The sequence below is a fragment of the Balearica regulorum genome, chromosome 2 (assembly GCF_011004875.1).
Source record: "Balearica regulorum gibbericeps isolate bBalReg1 chromosome 2, bBalReg1.pri, whole genome shotgun sequence".
Classification (NCBI taxonomy): Eukaryota; Metazoa; Chordata; class Aves; order Gruiformes; family Gruidae; genus Balearica; species Balearica regulorum.
In genome coordinates this window covers 106841275-106868320 of record NC_046185.1, presented here as the reverse complement: position 1 = coordinate 106868320, position 27046 = coordinate 106841275, and the positions used below count along the sequence as shown (strand labels likewise).

The following is a 27046-nucleotide window of genomic DNA, read 5'->3' as shown; positions in this document are numbered from 1 at the left end:
CCGTGCATTAAAAATATGCTAGTAGTAGTAAGATGAAGGCAATATTTTATGTCTTCTGGAGACATTATTATTTCCATATGGTGCAATACCTTTCACGCTATTATGATATACTGTAACACTGATTGCTGCGGTAACTGTGCCTACTTTAATTTATTGTATTACAGGCATCTAAATAACTTACACCTTTAAATAGCACAGATCATGTCCCCTAAATACTGTTCATACACTGGCATAGTTCAGTACAGAATAGAGAGAGGCTTATAATACTCTGAGCAAACGAGAGCTGGTTAAAACTTTGCATATCATTTAATTCCATTGTTATGAAAGACCACCAACAAGCTGAAGCGTAAGAAAGCAAATAATCCTTGCATTACTCGCAATGGAAAATACTGTTAACACTGAATGAAACGTAGCTGAAGCTGCTGAGTGTAGCAGTTGCCCTTCATTGTGGTACACGTTAGGAGTAGCTAAATTTCCTTCTTCAAGGGAACTGTTGAAGCAATAGGGAGCCACTGCCCAAAATACAGGCCACATGCATGGCTGGTCAGATGCTTAGCTGTGTGGGTGGAAGGATTTCTTTGGGAGCTGAACACAAACACAGGGGTTGGGCATTGCTGGAGTAGGGTTGTGCATGCACTCAGAAGAGAAACAAGCAGCCCAAATGTCACAGAAACAACAGTGAAATACCAGAGACAGCTAGGGGAAATGCTCTAGGTACAGTGAATAAAGGGCACTTAGGTCAGTGGAAGGACAAAGTCTTTCAACATTGTCTTTTCTGCTTCTTTTCAGGAGTGAATGTAAAAACAGTAAAATAATAAAAGACATAGTTCCATGGACCTTGGAAGCAAGAATCATCAGCCAGCCAGAAAAAACCTAACCCACAAATCCATTCAGTCCTCTACCAAATAATCAGCTACTCAGGAGTTACTGATTTTAATGTCTTAAAGACAGCAAGCGTTTTTTCTAGAGTCAGGGCATTTTTAAGAGATCTCAATAGGAGTTCAACTGCCTTTTATCAATTACTGAGAGTTAATTATAAATCTTGATAATTTATCCATTCATCTTCTGTTAAACTTTTATGAAGTCAGCCCCCACAAAGCATCACCACTCAAACATTTATTTGATGGGGGATCAGACTTGGCTAGGTTAGAGCTAAGGTGTGCCTTTCCCTTTTCTACTTAGCCAATGAAAATGGATAATTTTGAGCCCATGGCTGCACATCAAGGTTTCTAAATACAGAATGATAGTTAGAAAAGATTTCAGATCAAATCTACACAGCTCTGAAATTCACTGGTTTTAGACTAGGTATTGACAGAAGAATATGTCATAAATTGAGGTGACTGGACAATTTTATGGCCAAGTTACATAAGATTCTTTCACCTTGAGTTGGCTAAGTAAAATCCAATTTTAAACAATCTCTCTGCTGCCTAAACATATCAATAGCTGGCAAAATACTGAATTATTTAGAAATTCTTAAATGCTAATGCCACTCGTTTCATACATTTTGGATCTTATAATGGCTGTTAGGCTTTGGATACGACTGCAAGCGACATTTCTGGAAAGAATGATAGTATTTTGTTAATAACAACCCCTTGGACTTCTAACTATATGTGCAGATGAAATTGGCTAGTAACCCTTATCACCTACATGATGTTTGAAACTACTACTCCACAAATAAAAAACAGTAAAAAGACAGCATTTAAAGTTTAGGCCAAATTATTTGTGAACAATGTAATAAAGATGAAACTGTCACTGTTTCTTTGTCCATGGATTCTTTTCAGTAAGATATGTAAAATGCAATTGCAAGATTATCTTATTTGTGCCTTATTGTTGCTGCCACCACGAGCTCCAGAACTCCTGCCCGCAAACAGCATTAGAAAAAGACAATTAATTCCATGGGCAGAGTTTACACACCACTTTGTTGTGGTACTTGCACCAAAATTTGGATCATCATATCTTTTATTTACAGATTGTATAATCTTAAGTGCAGGATGATTTTCACAAGAGTCTGCCATGACTTCCATATTAGCAAGAGACAGATTTAAAAGTAGAACATTTCGTTCAACCTAATCTTACTATCCTTGTTACACGATATTGTAATTGTGCTATCATTATTATTTCTGTAACAATAACAAAAAGTTCTGACCTGGAACTAGGCAGCCTGGTTGTGTGGGTACATGCACAAACATAAGAAAAGAGACGGTCCTTGCCATGGGCATCCTGCAAATAACAGAAGGAAGAGAATTAAAAAGGTTGCCTGTGGTACACTGTATTATGATTTTGAGTCTGGGGGACTCTAAATCAGAGAGTAGATTTTGTGTACAGTTGTACAAAGGTTTTCTTCCTATATAAAACATTCTCTTCTTCCATAGCAAAGCCTTGTTTCTATGCCTACAGAGCAGTTTGTCAACTGCTCGGAAGTACAGATGCAACTGTTCACATTGCAAAATGGATCAGTGAAATGATCTTGCTCAATTAGACGGGGGCATTAGACTGGCTAATCACTCGGCTCTGATCAGGTGACGCAGCTATCCCATTTACAGGGTGGTCTGCAATTGCTTCCAGCAGCACGGCTACAGGGGAAAGCAAACTGTGGTACTGGGGGTGCTGTGGTAGGAACTTAATAAAGAGGCTTTGCTGCCAGAGGAGCTGCAATGTTAAACTGCACCTTCAGTTTAGATATATATATAAAAATTATATATATATGTATGTATGTACATTTTAAAAAACCCCAACAACCCAGAACAGAATTTTTCTGCTAGTGTAATTACACTAGCTCTCTCAAAGACTTAACCTGACGTGACAAAAGCTGCCTTCTGTCAGTATGGCTGTGATCAGACCAGGGGTTCTCCTTAACAAAACTGTGTCAGCCACGATGTGTGAAATTTTTCTATTAAACAAAAATACAGTCTTCTTACACTAGCATAGTGTCCCAGGCTAACTTCTGTTTGCAGAGTCTTGCTTTGACAGGCATAAAGCTATATTATTTGATGGCAACATGGAGCCATATGGGGAATGAGTTGCTGGTCAACAAGGTTCAGATTTTAGTTAAGAAACATCTATGTGGTGAAAAGCTGACTGGCATCTTTGTTGGCATATCATAACACTGAACAAACGCTGCATGCATACAGTGAATTTTTTTCTCACCCTTGATGGGATGCCATGTTAAAGACAAGGCCGTTTTGTTGAGCAGAGCTGCTGCCATTTGTTGTACTTGCCCTGTGCCACAAGGAGCCCAACTTTCTACAGTATCCTTCCTGTATCGCCCAGGCACAGGTACTGTGGTGGTCCCTTTCTTTTGTAAAGATAAGAGTCTCCACCAACAGTCTCAACCACCTCAAGGTATGAACATAAGTTAACAAAACAACAAAACAACAGCAAGTGAGTGATTGCTTCTGTACCACCCTTATTTGGGGAACCACGCAGGACTGCAACAGTGAGGTTACGGGGCTCATCACTCTTTGGGAGCTGAGGTGCTAAGCAACAAGCAAGATGAAAGGAAGGAACACCAACAGGGCTGAGCAGGATACCCCACTCCTTCCTTGCACTGCAGCAAGTGACAGTCTCACTTCGCTACCGAACAGGAAGAGCTTGTTATTAAGGTTAAGAAGCGATTCTTATTTACCTTAAATAATCAAGAGAACTGGCCTCTGGCAGAAAGCGAAAACTCCTGGGATGCTTGTAATACCTGTGTTCTTCCAAAACTAAATATCTCGCTCCTGTCTCTAGGGCAACAGAGTTTCCCAGCACCCTTGTGGCACAAAAGTTGATGCCAATCTCTTAGCTATACGACTGCTAGTAAAGTAAAGCAGTCCAGGAACCATCCTCTGGCCTTGAGACTAACTAGTATGACAAGACTCACATCTGCAATGCTAAGCTCTCCTATCCCCTAAAACAGAGTAGCCACATTCAGACTGCCCAATACATCTCCTATAGGCCACCACACAACCACAGAGCCTTGCTGGGATTACAGTTTCAGGAATGGTCCCAGCAGACAGTTGCCTTACTGCTCGCAGACAGGAGTGAGCATTTTGTGTGCTGATGCTTTAGACTGCCCAGGCTTTGTTTGGAGGGAATGACGATCACCTTGTGCCACAGCCCTTACTAACAATTTGACAGTATTGAGCACCACAGGACAAGGTTTGTACTTGTGAACTGGGTCTGTTCAGTTTAATAGTATAAACACAGACTTAGAGTCTTCTGCATGCAAAAGAGTTACATGGCTTCAAGGGCAGATCAGACAAATACTGGGAAGATAGGTCTGTTGAGAGCTGCTAAATAGCCAAACCACATCAGCTACAGAAAATCCCCTGAGCTAAAACCAGCCAGAGATTAGGTGAACAGTCAGGAGATGTGTCATGGTGTCATGTTCTCACTCCTGGGAATCAACTCGACGGCTGATCTGGTCTTATAAACTGGATGGACGGACCTTTGGTCCACACCGGTAAAGATATTCTTATGCCGTCAGGAGTCCCAGAAGCTGTGAGTGCAGCACTGACCTCAGTTGCCCAAGACTTTCTCTTTATACATACGTGTACATGTACACACACATACATTTGCTTTTTTTTTTTGCTTTTTTTTTTAAGACCTCCTCCTCATCACCAAAGATACCATGAAATGGCAGGAGACCCATGCTGTCACTGCAGCTCCAGCAGTGGTCTCAGAGGGAGGTGACCAGAGCAGGGAACTTCATACTCTGTTGCAGCCAGGTGTCCAAAATTTGAGCCTGAGTTTCCTACATATTAATTAGGAAGAGAGTACATCACAGTGTTTCACTTGTTTGCAATAAAGCTTTCCTTTGCAAGGTGCCTGATAAAATAAGTTTAATTTGGGATTAAGAAAACACAGGGAATTGAATGCTTTGTTAACACTGAGAAACATGGTATGAAAGTGGAAGGAGTGGGAGAATGAGGATCCACTTGAAAAATTTCATGTTTTAGCAGTTTTATTTAATTTACTCATGTCAAAATGCTATTCTTCCAGTCATTCCCTAAAGAAAAATCCAATAACTGTCTATATAATAACACATGATTTGTGCACCTTTCCCACTTTGCCCCCGTGTAGGAGTTTTCAAAGATCCTTTTTCCCTGAAGAGGGAAAATGAATCCCAGGGAAAAGAATAGCAGCGGTATTGCCAGCCTTTCTCTCCCTGAAGTGACAGGGCGAGGCAGAGGGCCTTTGGGGACGCCACGGCGGTGCTGCAGACGAGCGGCAGTGCCTCCTCAGGTTCTCCCAGCGGAGCGGCAGCGCGGGCCGGGAGGGTGAGTGCCTGGAGTGCCCTGCCCGCCCCGGCCGTGCCGTGCCGTGCCGATCCGCGCGGGGCCCGCACACCAGGGGCCCGACCTTCACTTTCTGTTCCCTTGTCCCGCACTCGGGAGCGGCTGGGAGCGGAGCCATCCACCCAGGTCAGCCCGAGGTAAGACTGACCTCCTCCACAGGGCCGCCACCGCCCGACCGCCCGCAGCCCCGGGCGGGGAGGCGCCGGGCGAGCCGCAGGGACGGCCGGTCAGCACCCGGCCCGGGCGGAGGGCAGCGGAGCCTGGGGCGCTGCCACAGGCCCGCGGCCACCACCGTGCTCGCTGGTGCTGCCTGGGGTTCAGCCCTGCCCGTTTCCACGGTTCCCGTTTGCCCGTAAACCTGGTGTCCCCTCCACTGAGTAATTAATAATTAATCGGATCCAGCGGAGAGCAGCCAGCACATGACTTGCCACATACACAGTTTATTTTACTCCACTGTGCAGTTCTGACAGAGGAGGGAAAAGCTTTCTTACCAGAATTGTTGCTGCATCTTGCTGGATTTTGAGATGTGGTGCGACCTTCGTGCCAAGCAACATGGTATTTCAAGACACGTCTTTTAGCCTGAAACATCCTGGTTAATCTTGTCTTAGCACCGCTGGAAGCCTTTTGCCCTAAATCGAGCTACCTTTATAACCTGCCCTTGGATGGAGAGGAGCATGGCTACACACTACCTTTTGGCAAGCATCCCCATGGTGGTTGGTGGCCACCGCATCCTGCAGATGCAGCATGCATTCACCTGCAGGCTTGACAATACACACATTTTTTTATTTCTCTAACTATGGCCAGTAAACTATTTATGAATGGTGATTAAAAAAAAAAAAAAAAAAAAGCTGAGTTTTTGTGAGCAAATTTGAAGACAGTTTTGTTCTTCAAGGCACCAGTAATGTCGATACAAAGTAAATGTCAGTGAGCAAATGAGCAATCCTAGAAGATGTATCAATACCTATCCTTTATATGTTAGTGCTTACCTGTACACAGAATGAAGTGCATGATAGTTACTCGATTGACCACAGAAAGCCGAGGATCTGAGTCCATCACGCAGCCTGGAACCTGCGCATCCAGAGAGTCAACATATTTCTAGCCTGAAATTTATCCCACGAAGCCATTCCCCCTTGGGGATGGGACTAAGAAAACTAATAACAAAGTACTTGTAAGAGATCAATTACACTGTTTACAGTGGGTTTTGGACAGTTGTCTGGGGCTGCTAGTCAGGTTTCAGAGAATGATATTAATGTAGTATCTGGAAAATGGTGGTACAGTGTCATTATTTAATTTCCACCTTTGAAAGAAAGCTCTGAGGGTGACGGCTAGCAATTTCTTAATGGTTCAGGGCCTAATACAAAGCCATTAACACACATGGGTGAGGAATGTCGCACAGAGCCCTATCTGCCATTAGCTAGGAAAGCATTTTGTGCAAGTTAAAGTATAAATTATGTCAATGGAGCAGTCATAGAACATCAACAAGAGTTCCTAAACTGATGCTGAGATGCTGAGATGGAGCCTGCCTTCTGCTTTACGTAGACAGGCAGCATGCTTTCTTTGTTATTTGATTAGCAAAATGTCCCTAACCACATATAATTTTTTCTGTTGCTGCCTCCCTGACTGACTGTACTTCTCCCTGGCAAAAGCCATGCAGCTGGAAAGCAGCTTTGCAGAAAAGGATCTAGGGGTACTGGTGGACACCAAGTTGGACATGAGCAGCGATGTACCCTTGTGGCAAACGTGGCTAATGGTATCCTGGGCTACCTTAGGCCAAGTAGTGCCAGCAGGTTGAGGGAGGTGATGCTTCCCCTCTACCCAGCATTGGTGAGGCCAGACCTGGAGTGCTGTGTTCAGTTCTGAGCTCCATACTGGAGAGAGGCCAGCAAAGGGCCACAAAGATGATTAAGGGACTGGAGCATCTCCCCTACAAGGAAAGGCTGAAAGAGCTGGGACTGTTCCACCTGGAGAAGAGCAGGCTCAAGGGAACTCTTGTTAATGTCTATAAATACCTGAAGGGAAATTGCAAAGAGGCTGCAGCCAGGGTCCCAGGAACCAGGCTCAGTGATGCCCAGTGACAGGACCAGAGGCAATGATGAGCACCAACTGAAACACAGGAGGTTCCCTCTGAACATCAGGAAACACTTTTTTACTGTGAGGGTGACCAAGCAGTGTCACAGATTGTCCAGGAAGGTTGTGGAGTCTCCCTCCTTGGAGATATTAAAAAGCCACGTGGACATGGTTCTGGGCAACTGGCTCTAGGTGGCCCTGCTTGAGCAGGAGGTTTGGAACAGATGACCTCCAGAGATCCCTTCCAACCTCAGCCATTCTGTGATTCTGTGTGACCCCTATGAACTTCCTGGTCAACAACAGAGACAGATTTCTTCTGAAGAGATGTTTTCCATATGAGTGGTTGGCCTTTATAGTCTCTCTCTGAAAATAAAACCTTACCTATTTTATTTTCCATAGTTAGCAATCGTCAGCAGCAGCATTTTTTCTTCTTCTTCTGAACTTTTATTCTATGACAAATGATCAACAGTTCTTCCTTATCTTTCCTTCACACTTCCCTAATCCCAGTGCCATCTGGACCAAAGCATTCACCCAATTCCTCTCTTAGCCTGCACAGAACATTTCTCGCCTATCCGTTAAAGGTATATGCTTTACTGCATACCATACATGTTTCTTTTGTTAAATCTAATCTAAGTAAATTGATTCCAGCATATCTTTAACCCCTGCATGACACTTTCATCAAAACTGAACACTGCCAGCTGCAAGCAACTATTCTCAGTCTGTCAGAGTGAATCAAACAAAGCATAGCACTTTAATGAGCCAGACCACTATTTAGTGCTACAGAAAACAGTAAATAACAAAACACCTTTATTAATTTTTAGTCATATCTGAGATATATGGTTTTCAGAACATTAAATAAAACAAAACACAAACACACTGAGCCTCAGAAGCTACTTTACTCCTTTCGTAACAATAACTCAGAGGAGAAAGTGTAAACAGGTAAAGTATAATTGATACATCTTAGCTCTGACAGCCCAGGAGGTATACAAAGCAGAGAGGTGTTCAGGGAGGCAACCAAACAGTTAAAGGAGATAATCTGATTGAAAGGTCTATGTGTGTATATAGTTCTATGTCCAACCTACATTCTGCCTTCTTTATGTGAAGGTATTGAAATTGAATTGAATTTTGAATTGAATTGAAATTAAAGAGGAGGAATATCTCCATCTCTTTGTAGGGTGTAATAGGGTGGGAAGGGAATGGCGAATTTTTTATTCACTCTGTATCTGGCAGAAGAATGTAGACTTAATTGATTACAATTAAAACAGAAAATAAATTATTCTCTTTACTCGGCTCCATTAGTGACATTTCCAGTCCAACTGGTAGGCACTTGCTATAAGGAGTCTTTAAATAAATTGCTAGCTCTTGGTTTTCTAATAGGTTTTTAAGCATTAGCTGAAACATTCCTGTAGTGATAAGAGGGATTATCATAGCAGTGTTCTGAGTTTGCACCATCTTTATATGGCAATAACTCCATTAACTTAACTGCCGTATTTAGAGGGTAGAATCAGAGCTGTGTTTCTTAGGGAAAAAATAGATACTAAATACAATCCCAAATTCCTTCAGAAATATTTAGTTTATGTGGTGCACATTTGCCTTTTTCTCTGTAAATTCTGAACTAATGGCATTTTTTGACATAATAAGTGACAAGAGTAAGTCAGACAAGAGTAACACTTAGGCTGTCAATAAGAGTCCTGTTCTGGACATAGCTCCTTCCCGCAGTGGTTGCTTATGACTGAGAACACCAACTCTAATATCTGCTGGGGAACTGCACTTGCTGGGACTAATTCACCTTAGTCAACATGAGGCAGAGCAAAGATGTATAACATACCAGTTATTTAAGCTAACTGGGCTCATTTTGACACAAGTGGACTAAAGAATACTTATGTGCTCCTCCTCCAGGGGCTGCGGAATCAGTAAACTACACAAAAACACCACTTAAAAGCAGATGGAGATAAATTATTGCAAGTAACCTCATGTACCAATATTGTTGTAGCATCCTACACAGCTGCTCATGGCCTTAAGTGAGACTTTTCGAAAGGGTGTAGGTGAGCCAGCTATCCACTCCACCATACAGTCCCTTGACTCTTCTGCAGCAATCGCCACTCACCATGCTCAACTTCACAGTGGAGGTGACAAATCATTCCCCTAAGAGCCAACATGAGTAATATCTATCCATGAAATTGCACTAATAAGGGGAGAACAGAAATAGAAATGTTTAAGGAACAGGTGTGTTGTTCTAAATGGATTTTAATTATACCAATAAACCTGAGGTATGACATTAACACTATTATTATAATTTGTTTTCACTTAATACTCTGTTCAGTGCACCATGATTGTTTAAAGCAGAAAAAAATCTGTATAATCATTACAAGGTTTGTCTGTAGACAAGCCAGTAAGGCAACTTTTACATAATATGACACTGCACAGTAACTACACCCTAAACAAAAGCATGCTCCCTGATAAGCATGTGTCAGTGTCTGTGTATGTCTACAGACCAAACTGCAATATTTGCAAACTTCAACACTTAAGCTTAAATTTAAGCCTCTGAGAAAGAAGCCACATTTTTAAAAAAGCCCATCTCCTATTACTTGACAAATATGAAAGTCAGGCTTTTAAATAATGTAGGTAACTGTATTTGGTGTTCAGGTTCAGAGTTTTGAAAATATTCAGGCATGTAAAGGCTTGTGAGTTTTTCCAGTGGGCAGTTCAAATCTGAATGTTTGTAAACAAATTTAATTGTGGGTGATGTTCACATGCCAGACATGTGCTTAAGTCCTGCACTTAATGGATGGAGCAAGGTTCCTCTGGAGCAGGATGATCGCACATCCCAGGTGGATTACAAAGTCCTGAATACCAGTGCAGCAACTGTGTTCTTATGAGGTGTGATATCACTCCACATTTTCATCTGAGATACGGTGTTTCCTGTTCCCTTTCCAAACTGCAGCCCTCTGTTCTCATGTTCCACCATATCATAAGTCCCAATGAAAGAGCACATTGCCTTTGCTCCTTCAAAAAAGAGAAACAAAGATAGAAAATACACCTGCTTACCCTTTTTGAAGGCTTTCAATGATCAATTCAGAGTCAAAGTTGAGAGCCACAAAGATCTAGCCAATAGGAAAAACTGGGCATGGCAACTTTAATGGAATTTAAATAACTTAATATGCTTATCTGTAGATTTATACACTTTCTCTTGGCACCTGACCTTAATCTACACAAGTTAGAACATTTTCACCAAATTGTATTTTCAGTTGGCAAGCATGTGCCATTTTTAGATACAGGTCTACCAGCTGAGATAATTGGGATGAACTGGCATGGAAGTTTACCCGTAGCGATCGGCAAATTTCATCCTAACTGTTTTCTTGGGAACACTGAACAGAAAGACAGGAGAAGATTGGCCTTTTTTCCTATCATTTATATGTGAAATTTCTAGGGTGTGGAAAAGCCACAGAAAGGTCTTGAAATTTCAAAATAAAGCAAGTAGCATGTTGTAATATATTTTACAAATGATAATGTAAACTGCACATAAACATAAATAGGATTTTAAAAAATATGTTCCTTGGCTGTGTACTTAGGAAACATGTAGAGTCAAACTGGGGGGAGTAGAATAGGAATTTCTTTGTCTTCTCCCAAATAAACAAATTGTTTATTGTATTGAAAATGAACAGTAGAACATATGCAGCCTTTTTGGTGGGTAAAGAGTAAAAAATTGGAATGTCCAGCTGTCTCTAGTTATTTTTTCCCTCTGATCTCTTTCAGACATCCCATGCTTTCTTAGGCAATCTTCTGCAAATGTGGACCCGGACCTTCTGCCTTTGTTGCCCAGCCTCCCACGTGCTGGTGAGATTCCAGCCAATCCCCACCCACGCAATGCTAAACCTGTCGGTCAATGGTTGATGAGTAACAGTTGCTCTTTCTCTACCCGGAGACATTGGATGGCAAGCCTTAAATCCCTCCCATCTTAATCTGTGAAGCAGTAGGTTATACAGTCTATCCCCTGTTCTTACAAATCCCCAAAGCCTTTGCGGTTCAATAGCCAAAAACTTAGAAATGTACGTAAATGAGCCTTATTAGTCATAGGCGCTTACAACACTATCTTTGTTTTCCAAGGGAAAGAAAACAGCTTACTAGACATTTAGCATGAATTAGCATTATAACTTTGTGAAATCTTATTTTTTTTGAATTCCTAATCATTTATTTGCTGAAGTTATCGAAAGCCGATCTACATTTCTGAAACTTGATAATACTTTTGCCTCTGCACATTTCAGTTTTGGCATTATAATTTTTTTTAATTAATCCTTGCCCCTAATTCTGCAAAATTAACCATTAGAATCTGAGAATGAAACTGAAAGAAGGATGGATATCTAAACAGTATGAAACTGTACTTCTGTACCTTTGCTGGATAAAACTGAAATGGAAGTAAGTCCAGAAAGTTTACTGAGTAAAATAACAAGGTAATTCAGCTATATAGTTAAAAATATATTAGTGATCTAGCAAAGATCAATCTTACAGTCATATTGGTTCTGAAGAAAACTGAAACCACTTGGATAATACGATCACTGAAAATTATTCGGCAGAGAGATTTTTTTGGGAAAAAAAAATCCTGCACATTACTCTTATGATTTAGACCATTTGTATTCACAAAACTGAAGAACTTGCTCTATAAGCAGCTAAACCAATTTTTTTTTTCCTCACGTATTTGTGTTTTGTTCACTAAAACTCAACTCTTCCTACAACTGTAGCAACAATGCTAGTGTTTTCATATATTTTAAGAGACATCTCTCATTCTAGTCCTAAATTATTCATGTTGATTGGTGGGACAGGTCATATTGTTCATACATATTAGACCTACTGTCAAATACTGTATCATGGCTGAATTTCATTTTTTTTCATTGCAGAGACCAAAACTTGTAATTTTTTTTTTTTTTTTTTTTTTTTTTTTTTTTTTTTTTGAGAGCTGCCCTACTTTCAAGTTGGGTTGAAAATGTCCGTTGCAAGCATTTTGCATTTGTTGTAAAAATTATTTGAGGGAATTTGTTGGACAGATGAACGTAGCTAAAATAGTCATACCTTCTTTCTAGTAGCTAATAAAAACAGTAAGCAAAATATTTAATCTGTTATCCCTGATTTGACTTCAAACATGAGAGGAGTCTCTTCGTTTTTCACAGCAAATTGGCTTTTAAGATGAGATTCTATAGACATTATTCATCCTAAAAATTTCCATCTTAAAAGAAAGTGTACGTCTGAACAACTGTCCTGATTTGGTAACCTTTAACTACTACCTAATTTCAGACTTCCTCAAATCAGAAGAATACTAAGATGACTTGTATGAGACTGACCTTTATCCAGTTACTGGCAGATATAGCCAAGCCAGAATACCCATTACCAATTGGTAGGCCAATTCACAAATAATAATGAAAGGACCTGGTGATAAGGTGCTTGCTTGATCCTCAGTGACAGCGTATACTTGTTCTTGATAAATTTCATATATCTTCTCTAAACAAATTCAATAAGCAATAGAAATATTTGAATGTAAAATATAAGTGTTTTAACAGAAGAAATTTCTTTGTATCTCCATATTCAGCTGATACCAGATTGCTCAGTTTGCATCAGTTCCACTGTTCATGAACAAATGGAATACCCAATTTATTGATTTTAAAAGAAAATCTGGTACAGTTCTCTGTGGAAAGGTACAAGTGATGGCAAATGTCAAGAATTTTAGAAACTTGGTTTGGATAATGTTACAGGATTTGTCTCACAAGGAATCTAGTTCAGAGACCAGGTTTTCTCCATCCTAAAAGTTAACCTGAGACAAGTGTCATTTATGCTGGAACAATATTCACAATATGCTTATAGCACCATAAATACTTTGAAAGAAGGATCAATTTCCATTAGTGAAAAAATAAAAAGCTTTGCCTACACAGAGGAGAATAAATTGCAATCTCTACTCTTTACCTTGCCTTTACAAGAGGTTGCCATGAAAGGGAAATGTGCACAACTTGTGCATATCGATGCCAACCCACAGAAGCAGTAGTTGAAATCACAGATGAGCAGAATAACTTTAGGGTGTGCATGCTCAAAACCGGCTCCACCCACCCACCGCACCCCCTGTGTAGCCTTCAGTCAGCTGCCAAGGTAAGAAGGGAAAGGGTGTGGAGGTGGCTTTGCTCTGGTCCCCTGGAGGCTGTCTGCTTAGGCAAGTTGCATTTACTCCTTTGCCTGTTACACTGTAGGGGCACAAGGGTAACTGAGCTGCTTCTGCTTTCACCATTTGCTCTTCAGTCTGAAAACGTCAGAATGATTAAATTGGCAGCACTAACTTTTGCAGTTTGATCTAGAAATCTCACATTACTTGATGCTGTGTTTGAAAGTGTCCATTCCTCTAGGCAAGTGATTAAACAAGACCCTCTTTTTTTAATAAAAAGAGGAGAAAGGTAGAAATAGAGCTCTAGCTTTCATGGCTTGGTGTTGTGTCCTGAAGGAATTCTGGAGGCTCTGAAATTAAAGGCAAACAGTTCCAAGCTCTTCTTTTGCTTTTCAGTTTGCCTTAATCCCATAATAGATCTGAAGAGCTTGACTCGTGATTTTTAAACAGTTAGAATAAGCAATTTGGATAAGCATTTTCACTGAACATGGAGAATGGATAGCAAAAAGGTAAATCAAAAGACAGCCAAATTGTAATATTTATCAGGATACTGTGATAAAAAAGTCTTCAGTGACTTACTCTTTCCACTGCAGCAGCCACAGAAGAACTCCCTGCAATGTGTCTTGAATGCAAAGGCAGGATGAAAAGCCAGAAAAATATGCCTATTTCTCCTTCTGCTGAAAGAAGGAGCTAGGGGAGATCTAAGACCTCTTGCTCTGCCCTGTCAAAAAGTGGGCAGACAGAAGATAGATTATACAGAATGTGAAGAAAGCTGCACATCTTTCACATGTTCACAGAAATGTTCCTGGAGGCCCAAGGAAGGATTGTCATACCCCGGATGCAAAGATGCTCAGGAAAGCAAAGACAAATAACAAAGGGTATGAAGTTGATATGCTTAAAGTGCTTTCAAATCTAGTAGTGAATTAAATTATCTCAGATTAGGGCACTTTCCTTCTGAATAACAGTCAAAACCAAATTCAGTTATGTTCATTGACATCACAGCTCGGGTTGATCCCTTTTATCTTTCCTGCATGTCCCACAGACGGTGTGTCCCTCATGGTGTGGGTATGGATGCACTCAAACTCTCTCTGTCTGTTCTAGCCCCAGATCTGGAAGTGGGAAAGTACATTGAAGAAGTATTGACACTGGTTGAATGTGAGCCAGTGTGGGTCCGGATGCAGTTTAACTGTATTTTGGCACAGTGCCCAAGTGCCCTGAAACACTGGAGTGGTACCACTGAAAAAGGTGGTGTATGTCTCATCAAAAATAAAGAAATTTTTCTTTTGTCTGTCAAGAACTTGCCAGGAAGATACTAACTTGACTGATCCAATTTCTATGCCTAAACTCATCTTTTTCTGTCACACAGAGCCCTTCAATAAGTTTCCACAGTCTGTCTTGAATCAAGTATGGTTCTTCTTTTCTCATCCCTGTTGTTTGAAAAAGAACTTCACAGCACTTGTGATTAGAAACTTAGAGAAGTATTCTAACTTACTTTTTCTTTCTTTCTCTTTCTTTCTTTCTTCTTTTTTCTTTTTTCTTTTTTTCTTTTTTTTCTTTTTCTTTTTGAAAAAGACTGTGCAGGATCAGTCCTAAGACTGGTGATAACTTTATCTTGGGAACTTCCTTTTCAGTATATGCCCACTTTAGCCTTCTACTTAGTTTTTGCCTTATCTGTCTTCAAGTTCTCATATTAACACCTTTCCTGAACTCCTTAAAGAATAATTTCCTGTGTAGTAAAGTACTGAGTGATTTACCATAAGCTGCACCCTTAGAAACATGACATTTACTCTTATCTTACAAGAAAGTTATCTTGTAGAATATAAATTATGTCAGACTAACCTAGTGTGTACCTCTGATAAAGAAAACCACATTATAGTTCAGCTCTCTTTCCATTTGCCTCCACAGCTCATTGTTCTTGACTTTAAAAATCTGTGCTAAGGGCTCCTGTAGGGGTGACTAAATGATGAGAATGCAGCCACCTAGATCACTTCGCCCATTCCTTCCTCAAAAACTTTCTGTCGTTAGATATGCTGTCTCCAGTCAGAGGGCAGATTGTCTCATCTTCACACCACACATTCCCAAACTGATAGATTCATTAAAAACATCTGCTACTGAACTTGCAATTTCATGTGTGCTTCTTTTAGTGTTTTACCTGGTCCCTTTTCCTCTCCCTCTCCCTCTTTCTTCCTTTCACCACAGTCAGCAGCCCAAACTCTGCTTTTACTTTGAACATGGATGGAATAACCATTCGTACCCTCATTCCTGATTAGGTACCCTGTTATTACCCTCATAACCTTCATTTCTACTGAAAACTGAAGTATTAATTTAAAGTATTTAATTCCCTTATTCATCTTTAATCATCCTCCTCTTCTCAGTGTATAATGGCCCCTGTTTTTCTTTCCTTGTTCCTCTCTGGTATAGCTGGTGAAGACATCATTAGCATTTGTTTTTGTTTTCCTTCCAAGGTAAAGCTTAATTAGCCTTTTAATTATTTTTTTTCCTCCCTCATCCCCTTCAAGACAGAGCCCTCTTAGCTTATCACACTGTTCTTGTGCTCCAATTCTCTTTGCCCTTTTAACACCTTCTCTGATGGATTTATACATTTTAGTAGGTCTTCAGCCCATTCCTAGCAAACTTTTTCTCCTTGCTTGGAAGTCTGGCTCTGGGTAGCAGTGACACTTAGACCTCATGTAATTTTGCTTGTACTCAGATCCATAAGCTGCTCTTCCTAGTCAGTCTCACCAGTTGGTACTCAATTTCTCAAAACTTTCTCCTATAAGACTGAAAATCTGGTTTTGTATGTTGTGTAATCCAAAGTGATCTGATTCAATCACTTCAGTCCAGTGTTATCTCCTACAACCAAGTCTTTTATAAGGTACTTGTTGCTTTTCGAAATTAAGTTCAGTATGAAATCCTGTTAGCTCATTGTGGTGGGTTGACCGCAGCCAGCAGCTAAGCACCCACCCGGCCACTCACTCAACATCATATGGTATGGAATATCCTTTTGGTCATTTTGGGTCAGCTGTGCTGGCTGTGTCCCCTCCCAACCTCTTGGCCACCTCTTGCCTTACTTGCTTGGGGGTGCAGAGCAGGAAAAACAAAACTTTGATGCTGTGCAAGCACTACTCGGCAACAGCCAAAACTGTAGTGTGTTACAAACATTGGTTTAGACACAAAACAAAAACACAGCATTGTATGGGCTGTTATTAAGAAAATTAACTCCATCCCAGCCAGAACCATTATATTCATTAACAGAGAAATTAATCAGCTGTCACATTCAACATTTGTGATCCTAGCACAGTCATGTTTTTCAGAATTTCCATATCCCAGATCTGTCTGTTATGTGATAGTCATGGCTTCTGTTTTTGTAGTTTACATATTCTTTAGGGATGATGAAGAAACATAGACAAGTAAAACCCTATATGCCCCAAATCCCAAAGCAAATATTAAAAATGAATATCTGGAGAGTTTTTAATATGTCACTTTTCAAACCCATCTTGTGTTGTGGCCTTGAATTTTAGACATATGACATTGCCATAGTGACTCTATGAAGTCATGATTCTATGACTTCTGCATGGGGGTTAATTTGACCCCACATCATAGAATCATAGAATCATAGAATGGTTTGGGTTGGAAGGGACCTTAAAGATCATCTAGTTCCAACCCCCCTGCTAAGGGCAGGGACACCCTCCACTAGACCACGTTGCCCAAAGCCCCATCCAATGTGGCCTTGAACACTTCCAGGGATGGGGCATCCACAACCTCTCTGGGCAACCTGGTCCAGTGCCTCACCACTCTAACAGTAAAGAATTTCTTTCTAACATCTGATCTAAATCGACCCTCCTTCAGCTTGAACCCATTACCCCTTGTTCTGTCACTACACTCCCTGATAAACAGTCCCTCACCATCTTTCCTGTAGGCCCCCTTCAGGTACTGGTAAGCCACAGTTAGATCCCCCCAGAGCCTTCTCTTCTCCAGGCTGAACAATCCCAACTCTCTCAGCCTGTCCTCATAGGAGAGGTGCTCCAGCCCTCTGATCAGCTTCGTGGCCCTCCTCCGGACTCTCTCCAACAGCTCCATGTCTCGCCTGTAATGGGGCTCCCAGAGCTGGATGCAGTACTCCAGGTGGGGTCTCACAGGAGTGGAGTAGAGGGGCAGGATCACCTCCCTTGACCTGCTGGTCACACTTCTTTTGATGCAGCCCAGGACACGGTTGGCTTTCTGGGCTGCAAGCGCACACTGCCGGCTCATGTTGAGCTTCTCATCAATCAGTACCCCCAAGTCCTTCTCCTCGGGGCTGCTTTCAATCCATTCCTCGCCCAGCCTATAGTCGTGCTTGGGATTGCGCTGACCCATGTGCAGGACCTTGCACTTGGCCTTGTTGAACTTCATGCGGTTCACACAGGCCCACCTCTCCAGGCTGTCAAGGTCCCTCTGGATGGCATCCCTTCTCTCCAGCGTGTCGACCACACCACACAGCTTGGTGTCATTGGCAAACCTGCTGAGGGTGCACTCGATCCCACTGTCCATGTCGCCAACAAAGATGTTGAACAGTGCCAGTCCCAGTACCGACCCCTGAGGGATGCCACTCGTCACCGTTCTCCACTTGGACATTGAGCCATTGACCACAACTCTTTGAGTGTGACCACCCAGCCAATTCCTTATCCACCGAGTGGTCCATCCATCGAATCCATGTCTCTCCAATTTAGAGACAAGGATGTCATGTGGGACAGTGTCAAATGCTTTGCACAAGTCCAGGTAGATGACGTCAGTTGTCCTTCCCTTATCCACCGACGCTGTAACCCCATCATAGAAGGCCACCAAGTTGGTCAGGCACAATTTGCCCTTACTGAAGCCATGTTGGCTGTCACCAATCACCTCCTTGTTTTCCATGTGCCTGAGCATAGTCTCCAGGAGGGTCTGCTCCATAATCTTGCCAGGCACGGAGGTGAGACTGACCAGCCTGTAGTTCCCTGGGTCTTCCTTTTTTCCCTTCTTAAAAATGGGGGTTATGTTCCCCCTCTTCCAGTCGGTGGGAACTTCGCTGGACTGCCAGGACTTCTCAAATATGATGGTGAGTGGCCTGGCCACTTCATCTGCCAGTTGCCTCAAGACCCACAGATGCAACTCATCAGGTCCCATGGACTTGTGCACCTTCAGGTTCCTTAGATATTCTCGAACCTGATCTTCTCCTACAGTGGGCATCATCTCACATTTTATTTTCTTTTATGGAAATTTCTTGGAGTGCAATCTGTACAAAGGTATTCTGTTGGACAGCAGCTTCTCCCTTTGATTCTTCAGCTAGTGTAGTTACAGTGAGGTTGGACATAACTATGATCACAGTGACTACTGCTTTTCCTCTATAATGCACCATGGAGACTGTGCCTTACAACGTTGTGTTAAGAGCAGAAAGGACCTTTACCATCGTCCATTCCCTCAGATGAATATTTAAGTCTCAGACTGACAAGCTGTCAGTATTATTTTGGTAGTAAAAAGAATAAATAAGATATTTATGTGTAATGGCAGACTTCCCAGTGACAGCTATGTTAAGAAACATAACTTCACAGCTAAGAAGGACAGGGCATGTCACTCATTTTGCACCATAATTTAAAAATAATTCATACTTTTGCTTTATATTTCTGTAAATCAGCATTGTGTATACAGATGCCTAGAAGTTTAATCTGTGTTAGAAGTTTTTATCTTGTTTACCTTTGTGATATATTATGTTGTGCTTCTTTTATTAAGGACATTACTCACATCTTGAAGGCCAAGGTTATCTGTGTTGCTCTGGATGCTCAGAATTACCAGTAAATTTCTGTGTTTCCCAGCTGCTCATGGCCCTGCACATGCTCCTGAATTGTGTAGGACCAAGAAAATGCGCTATAGCTTTTCAGTTTGAACCATTACTGTAATAGTTAAAGAGATGCCTTTGTAATACTAATATTAATGAATCAGGAGCCTTTGTGTACGCAGTCATTAATTTCAGTCATTATTTGTAAAGTTAAATCCCTCAGCATTTTTTAAGATGTCATGGAAAATGTGGAAATTTTCCAGATCTTTATGGCATCCTTCTTTCTCCATCACATGCACTCACACATGCATACAGACTTAGTCAATTTTCGAATATCCTCAGCAGCAGTAAAACCAAATAGCAGTGACGCATATACTGTTTTGTTTAGCTGTTCCGGTAGAAGAAATAATACTACATAGACACAGAGTTCAAAACAGGAAATGCAGATGGTGCAAAGGCAAATGGTACAATGCTGTCATATGTTTGTGGGAAACAAAAAAATTATCAATCTTAAGACATCTGATAGTGGGAGTTCTGTGTTCTGTTGTCCTTAATTGCACTGATTCTTAATGACACTCGTGTCCTTAATCACATTTCTCTTACTCCAAATCACCCCACTCATTTCAATAAGACATCTTTGGGATTCGTTACTGTTCAGTATAAGGTGGAGTGTTACAATTTGGCCCTTCTTTAGCAACCATTTAGTTAAATGTTTGCATTTTGAATGATAGCTACGTATCTCCTTTTCTAAGCACACAGTGATAATATTAATTTGACTGATAATATTTCATTTCACAGTGATAATATTAATTTCATTGCAGTTGTAATATTCATTCAGGTCATATTCACTTGATAATGTCCATGAGCAAAGCCATTTGTGCTGTGGAAGTAGTGGAAAAATAAAGACCATTTGATTCAATGAATTAGACATTCTTAATGTGTAGCACTGCTTACTTGTAATAATATTTCATTTATGTCTTTGGCAACATCTGATCTACCAGTCAGAACCAGAATCTGATTCTAGATATAAAGAGATTGATTTCTTGCCTACTGCCACAGAGATGGCAGGTCCTGTCCTGCCATTGATTTTGAAGTAGATGTCTCCAATAAATACCTTATGTGAAAGTCAGTACTGTATATAAGAGAAGAAGGACATATTCTGTGTGACTCCATTACTGTGAGAGATTATTATCCTATCCCCAAGCAGTTGTCTTGAAATGAAGAAACAGAGTTGCCAGGTACTCTCAGTTAACTTCATGGTAGTGCTCTGGATCTTCTAAGTCATCTTGTGTTTTGTGTTTTGAGGGTTGGGGTTTTTTGCTTCTAATTTTTAAGAAACAGACTCCAGTCTTGTAACTGTGACTTGCCACTTGAACTTTGTCTTTGAACTTCATGCCAACACCGTTTGACTTACAGGAACAGTGAGAAGAAGGTGTAATCCATCATAGATGACAGCCATTTGTTTTAAATCAAAGTCCTCTAATTTTAGCAATAAGCCTAAATGTTGAAATAAACAAATACAGTGATATTTTTGCTTAAAAGTGGTTAAGATACCACAAAGCTACCAATTTCACCAATCTTTCAGTCTCTGGAATACAGATTTCAAAGAGGGATGAGAGCAGATGACTTCACGAAATTCTCAGAGTGAGAATTTATTAAGGTAAAGATAAGTCTAAATATCACACTTGATCCATAGCCTGTTCAGGAGTAGAATTATGATGAGTTTACTGTTCTCTCCAACACTATTTATCTCCACACTTCAGAGCACATAACAATGTAATAAGACAATCTGTGTGAATAAATAACTCGACATCATGCTGTGCATTTTGAAAAGAAATTATAACCCCTTTAGAGTTTACTAGCTATGATTTTGTGTTGTCATTTATTCATAATTTGCTTCTAGGGTCATCCACGTGCAAATGGAACAATAAACAAAGAACCTTCTATGCCATGGGAGCATATTAAAGTAAGTCTTCAGAGAGTCATGTCCTACTGTTGAAGAAAACAGCTCTGAGTCAGCACTCCCTCCTCTCCTGCCCTGCACCCTCCCTCCCTTCACGCTGGCAGGAAATGAAAACTATTTCGGCATGTTATACAAAACGTGTAGAATCAATGCAATCGTTTCAGTCTTGCTGTTTACCAGCCGTAAAAACTTATTGATAGCATCACCAGACATTTCCTAAGCTCTTCAGAAATTATCACCTGTCTTCCCTACTTTCAATCTGACTAGACGTTAGAAGGTGTTATGCTAAAAAAAAAAAAAAAAAGAAAAAAAAAAAAAAAAAGCTGCACTTTCCAGAAAGACAAGTTTGTCTGCTTTGGTTTTCTGAAAGTTACCCACTACTTTAACTTACATGCTCCATTATGTTGCTTTTCTGTTAGAGCCTTTTCTGTATCCCAGAAAGAAGGAAAGTAAAGCAGATAGCATCTACTTTTGACTCAATGGCCAAATTGAGAGGCAATGTATAAGTGGATGCAAGATCCATATCAGCTGAGTGGATGCAAGGTTTAGGGATTCTTACCAAGCAAGTTTAAGCCAGTTTAATTTAAATGCTGAGGGTGGCAGAAGAAGGTGCTATACCAGGTTAGAATCCCTGGGACTAAATGAGGCCTGATCCAAAATTCAAAGGCTTAATGGCCTTTGAAGCAGATCTTGGATTCCCGCCTGAATCTAGTGATGTGGTTAGCTGCCCAAACTGGTATGCTGTCATTGCTGGCTGATATTTTCAGATGTGGACAAGTAAATAGCTTGATTTCTAAAAGTGTTCAGTACTCATTGCCCCTAAAGACTTAGTGACTGTGTAGCTGTATAGTGTATATATAGAGAGACTGTTCCAGCTTAGCACTCACGCTTAAAAATTTCATTTACTCTGCATACTGTGTTCTGCTAAAAACAAGCAATGCTCAAGTACATGAATGAAATTTACACATCAAATTTATACACACAATAACTCATTCAAACCTTTTTCTCTTTTCTTTTCACCTTCTCTCACTGATTCTAGACTCACTAATCATTTTGGAGGTTGAAAATTTTTAAGCACAGGTGAACACTAGCATGGATAACAGCACTGACAGCTTTCCACATGTCTCTACCAAGATACCGCATTCTTGTTGTAAGAGAACAGTCAAGTTTCTCTGCCCATGTTACCCAGAGCCTTTGCTGAGATTGTCAACAAGGTTGCCAATTAGAAACATTTGTGACATTTTGTTCATGTGTGTGATACAAGACCTGTTGACGAGGAGCTGCTGAAACCACTAGCTCATTTCACAATATTTAAACAGTAAATTACCATACCTAGCATTTTTGTCAACAAGCAGAGGAATTGATTGATTGGGTGTGTACATCCTTCAGAGTGATTATTGTCAGCCATAACTCTTCAACCTGTAACAGGATGAATGCTGTTTTTAATTTTCAAGGATGTCAAGACACTTGCAGACAGAAGTGTTCAGGTAAGACTGGCTGTGCTCACCTCGAGTGATCCACTTGCACTCTCTCAGACTCCTATGTACAATGAATAGTGATTAATGCACAGGCCGTGTGAAAAAAAGGCATGACAGGAAAGGAGTGGGGAAAAAAAAAGTGCTGGCAGGCACAAAAGTGAGAATGAAAAACTCTGAAAGCTCGCTTGTTCTCTGCATGAAAAACATTCCTACCCTTTATTGTGCCTATGAAAATGCAAGGGGAAGGCAACAATGATATGTGGCAAAGGGTTAGTGCTCGTGGAATAGAAGGTAGTCTTAGAGGGAGCAGATAAGAGTATCAAAGTATATGTCATAGTAGAGTATTCTCAAATCCCTTGATACTGAGCTCTCTTGCTACTGGTGGTGTATACACATTAAAATCAGTCAATGTACTGTATGTATTATATTGATGATGCTGCAAAGTAGAGTCTACCATTTGGAGAGTTCTTTCTCAATCGTTATTTGCTTTGCAGCACTCTGTCAGAGGCCTGATTGCTGAACAAAATCCATCATCCCTAAGGACATTTGCAATATTTACAGTTTCTTCTCCTCAGTACACTCCTGGATGAAAGTGGCAAGCACATACATTCATTTCTACTGGGGTTTGTTTTTGTATTTGTTTTTTGGTTTTTTTTTTCTCTCTCCTACTGGGCCATTAACTCACTCTCAGTAGAGACCTCACACCTTACCCTAGTTTTCTCTCCCTTTTCCTTAGCCATGCTGCAATGAGAAGAACTTTTAAGACCTATTTTTAACACATTTATTCTGAAAATTTGCTAGTCTTTCACCATGCATTTGTAAGAATTGCTTGATTTTGCAACACTTCACATCTGAAAATACAATGCGCAGTTTAGTTCCTGTCATTTTTCACTTTATTTCACTATAAATCACACAACTTCCTCTACAGTGCAAGAGCATCTTCCCCACAATTTTCCCATTCCAGTCTCACTTTTCTGCATTTTTTTTTTTTTTTTTTGGTGGCCCATATGTTTGCCTACAGGGATTCACCACAGCCACAAGATCCTGCTGGAGCAAACTGAGATCACAGCACTGCACTTGAAACACTAGAGGTTGCTAAAGCCTGTGTTTGTTCATTGAATTTTCTCAAGTGAAACAACATGATAGATCTTACTGAATTGAAGTCATGGTAGGAAAATTCCACCTACTCTAAACATTCCTAAACTAGCACTAGACAATTCATTCTCTGAATTCTCTTGCTCCTCAACTGTTAACAAAATGCACAACAAAGGATACTGTTCCAGTGTGTAAAAGGCATCTATGATAAATATAGGATATCCAGGATACAGGAAATTGAGGATAAATGTAGGATCAAGGATTTAGGATCTATTTACACATTGTGAGACATGAAAGTTTCTGACTTTAGAATAGTTGATTGCCTTGTTTTAAAATACATATTTTAAGAATACTGTCAGAAAAAAAGAGTATATCTACATTTTAAAAAACAATGTTATGTAAATTAACAATTTTATGTAAGACTAGATATACATACTGTATACATGAATTTGTGCCTCATGTCAGACAATATCTCCGCAAGATACTTCTCCAGATGTCTTTTTGAATCTTGTATTGCAGGCTTCTCATTGAATTGAAGAGTAGCTCCTGTAAAAAATTGAGCTATTTAGTGGTGATTTGAGCATGTCTTCTACTCTCATGCATGCAAGCCTTTAGTTAACAAAGGGCAGCCAACCACTTTCTATTACTTTTCTTCTGATGAGCAAAATCTATACAAGTTGATCACCTAACAAGGGGAGACTCTACTGAAGCATTAGCCATGACTACGGTAATTGATTTTCACAGCTGAGAGAGAATCCTAACTGGAGTAGTTTTGTTCTCTAGCATCCCAGCTCCTGGAGTCAAGTTATTATGCAAGGAACTCGTATTATGTTCTCTTGAAAAAAAGACTGCTTAGCCAAAAAATTACAATGATGTGACACATACCTGTCATGCCCCTCAAAATGAAAAACAAATAGAAAGACACCTATATGGGTTATTTTTAGTAACTGCATGGTTTCATAGGCTTAATTTATAAGTAGTGAACACTTGGGGCTGGCAATCTGTGAATAGTCTTTGGAGGAGCTGCTTGGACCCCTTTCTAACCTCTCTTCCTGACAGGAATTTCTGTGAATTGGGTAGGGAGTTTAGAACTCACCCTGACATCTGGTCTGGGGGAAGCTAACAGACCACCTTTGTTCCCAGCAATTCCAGTGGTTTCCAGTACACTCCAAAGTCCCCCAGAATATTATTGTTTCAGGAAGGGAAAGCAAACCCATGAGAAGAGATCCTGAGTATGGTAGCAAAAGCTGGCCCCCACTTCCAGGAGGATACACATGCAGGGGAATGGCAGGGCCAGCTGCATGGACAAGGCCCTTACTGTGGCAGGCAGGATGTCCCATGTGATGACATCAGATTGGAAGGTTGCCCAGGTTGTGTGAGCCCATCACATAGCTTCTGAGCAATAGCATGTGCTATATTTAGAGAGGGAGAATAATAGATGAGACATATGGTGCCTGATTCTCCTTCAACCTCAAGTCTACCCATGTACATGAACAGACTCCCATTGCTTTCAATGGCTAAGACTCTCCATTTCAGAAGCAGTAGCATGACTGACTTTACAATGCTAATGGAAGTGAAGTTTAGCCTAAGTAAAAAGCACACAGTTTTGTTCTGTGTGCAACTGATGCTTTAAAAATAGCAGGGGAAAGATCAGCTGTCTTAGCTCTCCCCTTCCTGCAAGGGCCTGTTAACACGTTGTAAGCCTTTTCTGTTTGACTCATTAAGACATCACTGCACTTCTTCAACAAAATTTATTTTATAAATAAACTTTGTTACTATGGTTGGTCAGAGTTGAGTCTCTGTTCAGAGACTAAAGCAAAGTCTTTTTCATGGGTTAGTCATTCTTTGCACTTTAAACCTACGTAGTTGGAGAAATAAAAGTTTAAAGCATCTTGGGCTGAGCCCAACTCCTTGTCCTACAAGAGCTATGGAAAATAGTGCAAAATTATTTACAATGCAAATGAAAAATCAATTTGTGCCTGTTCCTTGGCCATTATGTGAAACAGACCCTGCTTTGTGATGCTGCTGATCTCTGTACAGTCATAAAAGAGATTTATTTGCTTCTCATCTCCAGTAATTAACTGCTACAGATGTCAGACAATTATGCTGAATGAGTGTGTTGTGCCCTCGTTAGTTTTCTTCTTTTGTCTGAGTTGCCAATTTTGAAAGCTGCCCAGCTATCAAAACTCCTCTTAAAGTACCTAAGATCAGAAACAAGCCCAGGGCAGCAATGTGGTATGATACTAGAATAAATAAAGCATTTGTTGACTCATGATCCATCCAGATCAGAAGCCCTCAAGAAGGTTTCGTGCTACAATAAATAAATAGATCTCTGAAGTTAACTGATTGCTCCATGCAGAACAGACTCAATACTTAGTGTAACATTTGCCTCAACAGCACAAAAGCTGCCCTGCAGCTCTGCTGTTCCAGACAGAGGAGAATCCAAGCAGAGCAATGCCTACTCCCTACCACCTGGTCTCCCCACCTTCTCTGAAGAAGACATGTCAGCACAGAAAGCACAGCCTTAGGCTTCTTTGAATTATACAGAGGGCTAAACAGTCCCCAGCTGGCCCAGGATCAGAGGAATGGACTTAAGTTGCTTAAAGCCACCTTTCTCACTGCTTACCAGATGCTTTTCAGCTGTGCAGAGGGCAAAATAGGTTCAGTAGAGAAGCTATCTCTAAACACAGCTTGGAATTCATTCTCTCACTCCTTATGTCATGATGCACCTTCTGTGACCTGGCTAACACAGAAATCCAGTGGTACTCTACATGTCTTAATATGTTCCTTTGCTAAGCCTTCAGCTGCTCTTCACTTCATGCTGCAGTGATACCAGTTCTCAATTAAAACAGAGTGAGCCCAGCATTCATAGTAGTGATTTTAATTTGACAGATCATAGGATTGTGGTTGTCTTAGGGCACAGTTCATACCTTCTTAATTTGGAAGACACCAAACCTAGGCTACACACATTTGAAGCAAACAATGACAAGCCATTATTATTAAGTGTAGCTACAACGAAGTGGCCTTATTTATCTTGCAGTTCCACATGCTCATATATTTTAAGTATCGAAGCCTTGATGTGAACACTACACATCAGTGATGGAGGACAAGAGATTTCTTTAAGACAAGAAATCACTTTCCTAAGCATCAATTTCTGGGCTATGGTATAGAAAGTCTCACTTGAAGTCCTTCAGGGGACTACTAGCTGCAAAGCATTTCCTATGGTGGCTG

At 40.7% G+C, this 27046-nt stretch overlaps 2 long non-coding RNA genes across 2 annotated transcripts; one reads left to right on the top strand and one right to left on the bottom strand.

Moving 5' to 3' along the window:
• The first annotated feature begins 5284 nt into the window (after positions 1-5284).
• On the top strand, positions 5285-14951 carry LOC142600768 (uncharacterized). Its single transcript, XR_012834328.1, has 3 exons — positions 5285-5416; positions 11103-11319; positions 14082-14951. It is a non-coding gene; the product is annotated as an uncharacterized LOC142600768 (long non-coding RNA).
• Positions 10080-25057, bottom strand: LOC142600766 (uncharacterized). The gene is made up of 5 exons (XR_012834327.1): positions 24912-25057; positions 24252-24361; positions 22575-22661; positions 14068-14209; positions 10080-10352 (listed from the first exon to the last, which is right to left on the bottom strand). It is a non-coding gene; the product is annotated as an uncharacterized LOC142600766 (long non-coding RNA).
• Positions 25058-27046: the final 1989 nt, after the last annotated feature.